At 41.4% G+C, this 6007-nt stretch overlaps 1 non-coding gene across 1 annotated transcript; it reads right to left on the bottom strand.

Annotated features, from left to right (window-relative positions):
- Positions 1 to 1043: 1043 nt before the first annotated feature.
- On the bottom strand, positions 1044 to 1178 carry LOC115063469. The gene has a single exon (XR_003843343.1). It is a non-coding gene; the product is annotated as a small nucleolar RNA SNORA3/SNORA45 family (small nucleolar RNA).
- Between the last annotated feature and the right edge of the window lie 4829 nt (positions 1179 to 6007).

The following is a 6007-nucleotide window of genomic DNA, read 5'->3' as shown; positions in this document are numbered from 1 at the left end:
CTCAAAAAAAAAAAAAAAAAAAAAAAAAAAAAAAAAAAAAAAAAAAAAAAAAAAAAAAAAAAAAAAAAAAAAAAAAAAAAGAACATTAAATATAGACAAGGCCATACCTCTTGCCTTAGTTAGGGTCTTATTGCTTTGAACACACACCATGACCAAAGCAACTCTTGACAACATTTAATTGGGGCTGGCTTACAGGTTCAGAGGTTCAGTTCATTATCATCAAGGCGGAGCATGGCAGCATCCAGGCAGGCATGATGCAGGAGAAGCTGAGAGTTCTACTTCTTCATCTGAAGGCTGCTAGCAGAATATTCACTTCTGGGAAGGTAGGATGAGGGTCTTAAAGCCCACACCCACAGTGACACGCCTATTCCAAAAAGGCCACACCTCCCAACATTGCCATTCCCCGGGCCAAGCATATACAAACCATCACACCTTCATTTCTTTTTTATGTAATGAGTCTCTTTCCTGACATTAGTTCATCAGGGCGACACAAAAATTGAAGTCTAGAACAAGTCTAAAGTCAGCAAATTCCAGGTCACAGACAAACTGCAGCCTGCACCTTTTTCTATAAGGTCAATGAAGTGAGACTCATTTACATACATTTAAGTTATAAGGAAAAAAAATAAAGAAGAGACTATTCTGCAAAACCTAAAAGTTGTATGAAATTCAAGAGTAAGTGTCCACAGGTATAGTTGGATTAAATATTGCTATTGACATGCTCACTGACATGTGTCCTATGACTGGTTTTCTGCTATAAGAGTTAAAATAAATAATTGCAATTCAAAGAAAGAATATAAGAATATTTAATTATAATAATTAATGTCCTTCTGTTTATTGTATACATATATTGAGTTGTTATACTATAAACATACCCATAAACATGTATATTCATGTATGTGTATATATACGTAATTTATCTTTTGATGTGTTGTGTGCAGGTATTTTATGTGTTGCTGGGTGTGTTCTTTCATGTCTGCATGTGTGGAGGTCAGAGGTTGGCATCAGCTATTTTCTTTAGTTTCCTGTACTCTTTTTCAGACAGGACATGTTTCTGGTCTGGGCACTAACAGGGGCACTGAAGGCTTCCACCAGTGAATCAAGTTCTGTAGATCCTCCTCCCGAACTTTGGAACACCAGGAAAAGTACCAAAGCACCATGTCAGGATGTGACTCTAGTCTCCTGTCCTTGTTTTGTTTTGTTTTTTGTTTTGTTTTGTTTTAATAGTCTCACTAAATAGCTCTGGCTGGTCTCAAACTCACAGATTCACTTGCCTCTCTCAGTATTTTTGCCTCTGAGTATTGAGATTAAAGGCATGCGTTACCATGCCTTTAAAAGTTTTTAAATTGTTGTTTTTGTTATTTTTTTAAAGTATGTGTACTCATGAGACTATGTGTACATGAGGGCAGTTGCTATGAATGTCAAAAGAGTGTGTCAGATCTTCTGAAGCTGGAGTTGCAAGCCATTGCGATGTGTATGCCAGGAAGCTCTTGACTTCTGAGTCATGTCTCTAGCTCTCTCTACTGTAAGTGTGACTTTTATTCACCTGATATAATTGTCATTTCTGTGACTTCACTGCCTCAGTCCCTAACCTAGGCCTAGTCTTGGAAGTTTCTGGCCTTTGTACAATCTTATCTTGGTTTAGTATGTTTTCTGCCTCTGAGGCTTACAGCTAAATAAGCTCACTCTTTCTTGTTCTTTCTGATCTCTGGCTAGCCTGATAACTCAGCTGTTCATGCTCAAATTCTTCTCCAAACTGACTGATTCAATCTGACTTCTCTCTCAGCCTCTGACTATTTGCTTTGCTTGGCCTCAAAGTAACTCTGGCAATCTATTCTAAACTTGTGGCTCCTTCTCATTCTCTGGCTTGCTCTAACCTGTGTTTAACTTTTTCTCTCTCTGTAACCTGTCTCTGTAAAACTGCCTCCTTTCTTTTTCTTTCTTTTTCTGCACTGCTTTTTTGAACTGCTTCCCTTCCCTCTCTCTTCTCATGAGGGTTGGGCATATCCTATTCTGTCCAACACTCTGCTGAAAATGTTTGCCAAAAGCCCTAAGCCAGGCGTAATGAAGAGATGGAGGCAGAAGTCTTAGAGTTTGGAATCAGCCTTGACTACAAAAAGAATTTGAGGCCAGCCTAAAGTTACATGGGTCTCTAATCCAAAACAACAGCAAATACTGACAGGAAAAGGGCTTTTATTCATCAAGTATCAATTTCCAACTCAGGAATCAGCACCCTCTAGACTGTTGCTTGCTTGTTCCTCTTCCCACATAAGGTCAGGTGAAGTAAGGACTGTTTACATTTATCCATAGGTCTCTCTTACTGAGCTTCCACCAGGGTCCTCCAGTGCTGCTATTGTGCCTTTCAGATGAGACCACTAAAAAGCAAAGACCAAAACGCAAAGACCATAACAAGTTACTTGCAATGGTTTTCAGGGTGTTTGGGCTGTATTCTCAACCCACTCATCACCTCCCTGGGCTTCTTAGTTTTTTTACAGGTTGTATTTCTTTTACTATTATCCTTGATTTCTTCCTGTTTGTGATGGGCAACCCATCCCACAAAGAAATCAGACAATCTGTCTACCAAGATGAGCACCAGCACCTCAGGCCACTAATATTTACTGATGGACAAAAACAAACCTCAGTGGCTGTTGTGTCAGGAAATGTTTGTGAACCCCAAAAGACCACCAAGGAGCTGATTCTGATGTGATTGTATTCAGGTCTCTTGATTTAAGCTTGAGCTTTGGCACCTCCCTCAATCCCCGGCCAACCTGACACAGCAGAAAGGTGGAGCCCTGAGCCTAGTTTAAGGCTAGTATTTATAGAGGCAAGAATGGATATCTATATCTAGCCTAGTTCACATCTGATTCAGGGGACATTATGGCCTTTAGCATAATTGGCTGGTGCTGGGAGCCAAACCATAAACTTAACTTCTGCTTTCCTCTTGACTGGTGGTTGTTAGGAAGTGAAGTGTCAGGGCGGGCTTGTAACCTGGGAGTTGAGATTTGTTGGGGAATAACCTGGAAACTAGTGCTAGACACAGGTTTTGTTACAGGGTAGCCTGGAAACTGGTGTTAGATGCGGGTCTTGTTTGGGGGGGTGGGGGATGTAGTCTAGAAACTGGCGCTAGGTTCCAGCTTGTTATTTAACTTGCATTGAATCTTAGGTCAAGTTCTCTAAGATGGAGTTTGAACCCAAAAGATTTGGTGTCTCATGGCCATTGTGACCACTGATTGGAACATCTATATATCCATGTGTTCTTTACCCCCTTCTAGGATCTTCATTGCCATTTCTGTCAAATATTACAAAGGGGCTCATGATGAGTGCCCAATCGTCACCTCAACAGCTCTTAGAGTCCCATAGTCAAACATAGGCAGAAAGAGGTCAAAACAAACAAACAAACAAACAAAAAGCCGGATGTGGTGACACATGCCTTTAATCCCAGCACTCGGGAGGCAGAGGCAGGCGGATTTCTGAGTTCGAGGCCAGCCTGGTCTACAGAGTGAGTTCCTGGACAGCCAGGGCTATACAGAGAAACCCTGTCTTGAAAAAACAAAAAAACAAAAAAAGGCCAAATTAGAGATCCCCATCGGGTCCTTGTGGAGTTTGGGGAACCCTGTGAAAGAGGGAGAAGAATTATAGGAGCCAGAGGGGTCAAGGAAACCATGAGAATATGGCCCACAGAATCAAGTAAGCAAGGCTCATAGAGGTTCACAGAGACTAAAGGGACAATCATGGATTCTGAGTTAGGTCCTCTGCATATGTTACGGTTGTCAGCTTGGTGGTTTTGTGGGACTTCTAAAAAGTGGGAGAGAAAGTCTCCCTGACTATTTTGCCTGCTCTTGGGACCTTTTCCTCCCTACTGGGGTGCCTTGCCCAGTCTCGATGTGAGGGCTGGTGCCTAGACTTTATTGTATCTTGTTATGCCTTGTTTGTTTGGTTAATCGCCTTGGGAGGCCTGCTCCTTTTTAAAGGGAAATGGAGAGTCAATGGATCTGGGAAAGGGGGTAAGGACTGGAAGGAGTGGAGATAATAATAAGAAGAAAAAAAAAAGGAGGGGCTGAAGTGATGGCTCAGTGGTTAAGAGCACTGACTGCTCTTCCAGAGGTCCTGAGTTCAATTATCAGCAACCACATGGTGGCTCACAACCATCTGTAATGGGACCTGATGCCCTCTTCTGGTGTGTCTGAAGATATCAACAGTGTAATCATCCACATAAAATAAATAAATAAAATCTTTAAAAAAAAAAAAAAAAAAAACTTTAAAAAAGAAAAAAAAAGAAAAGAAAAGAAAAAAATGTAAATCAAAAGAAAGGTAATAAAGTGAGAGCGCAGCCTTGATGGATACAGCGGGGGAGATAACCATGATTAGATCTAATCCTCAGTGAGGCAGGGTCCACGGAGAATACCTGACCAGAATCATCTCGTCATGAGGGTGCTTCAGCAGTAATTCAGTCTGCCCCACTATGTAGCCCTGGCTGACCTGGTACTCACTGAGATAGGCTCATCTCTGCCTTTGTCCACCTTCCCTCCCACCCCTGAAATGCTGGGGTTAAAGGCCTTGCCAGGAATGTTGATCTTAAAGCTCAGCTTGGCTCAGTCATGTACATCTGGACCTGCATTTGACTAGGAATGAGAAGTCAAACTTGCACAGGGCCATCAGAAGACGGCAGAGCAGTGTGAGCCTGCAGAGTAGTGTGCCTGAGATGTCTGCTGGTGTCCAACGGTGGTGTCAGTTTCCACAGAAGATGCTTACCAAAAGGACATGGATGTTCTCCTTCTCAGTGCTAGGGGTTGAACCTCGAACCTCTGAAAGCACTCTACCGTGTAGTACACCCTCAGTCCAAGAGGACATGGACATATTCATCACCCGACCACCGCTAAGGGCCTCGTGTATCCCAGCTACCTTAGGAAGGATAAATGGTATTAAGTGATAACAAGGATATGTGATTTCTAGTCACTGCAATGTTTAGCTTACGGGGAAAACACATTAAGTATTTGTATATGCAAAAGGAAAGTGGTGAGAAAACATCAGAGAGCCCTATTTTCTTTATTTTATTTTTGCTTTTGAGTCAGGATCTCAAATATCCCAGGCTAGTGTCAAACTCCCTGTGTAGTCGACTATGACCTTGAAGCCATCACCCTGCTTTTTTCTTCCTATGGGATGGTGGGTATGAAACCCAGGGCTTCCTGCCTGCAAGACAAGCACTCTTCTAACTGAGCTGTCACATTTCCTGCCTTATTTGTCTTTTGATGTAGTCTTGCTATGAAGCCCAGGCTGACCTCAAACATATTCCAATGCTGCTGCTTTAGTCTCCTGAACACTAAGACTATAGGCATGTACTACCATAACTTCTCTAGTTTAGTTCTTTAGGAAGCATTTCATTTTCTTTCTTTCTTTCTTTCTTTCTTTCTTTCTTTCTTTCTTTCTTTCTTTCTTTTTTTAGTTATACTGTACTGATAAGTTTTCTATCCCAACACAACTGTATTCTGTGAGCAGTTGCTCAGCTGTGATTGCAACACCTAGTAAAATTCAACTGCCCTCAAGTATCATTTAATAAGAGCTAATAATAATTAACCTTAAGTATAAGAGTTATATTTAGTAATCATCTTAATACCACAGATATTACCTCATTTAATCTTCACAGTGAAGTATGCTTTGTTACCTCTTTTTAAAATGTGTACATATTTTTTGTATATATATATATATATACATAAATATATGAATACACTGTAGTTGTCTTCAAACACACCAGAAGAGGGCATTGGGACCCATTATACATGGTTGTGAGCCACCATGTGATTGCTGGAAATTGAGGACTTAACCACTGAGCCATCTCTCCAGTACCCAGGAATCTTTTTTATCGAAAATAGACTCTTGGGCTGGTGAGATGGCTCAGCAGGTAAGAGCACCCAACTGCTCTTCCAAAGGTGCAGAGTTCAAATCCCAGCAACCACATGGTGGCTCACAACCATCTGTAATGAGATCTGACACCCTCTTCTGGAGTGTCTGA

Source organism: Mus pahari, chromosome 2 (assembly GCF_900095145.1).
Source record: "Mus pahari chromosome 2, PAHARI_EIJ_v1.1, whole genome shotgun sequence".
NCBI classification, from domain to species: domain Eukaryota; kingdom Metazoa; phylum Chordata; class Mammalia; order Rodentia; family Muridae; genus Mus; species Mus pahari.
Note: the sequence above shows the minus strand (reverse complement) of the source record. Positions and strands in the feature narration are given on the sequence as shown.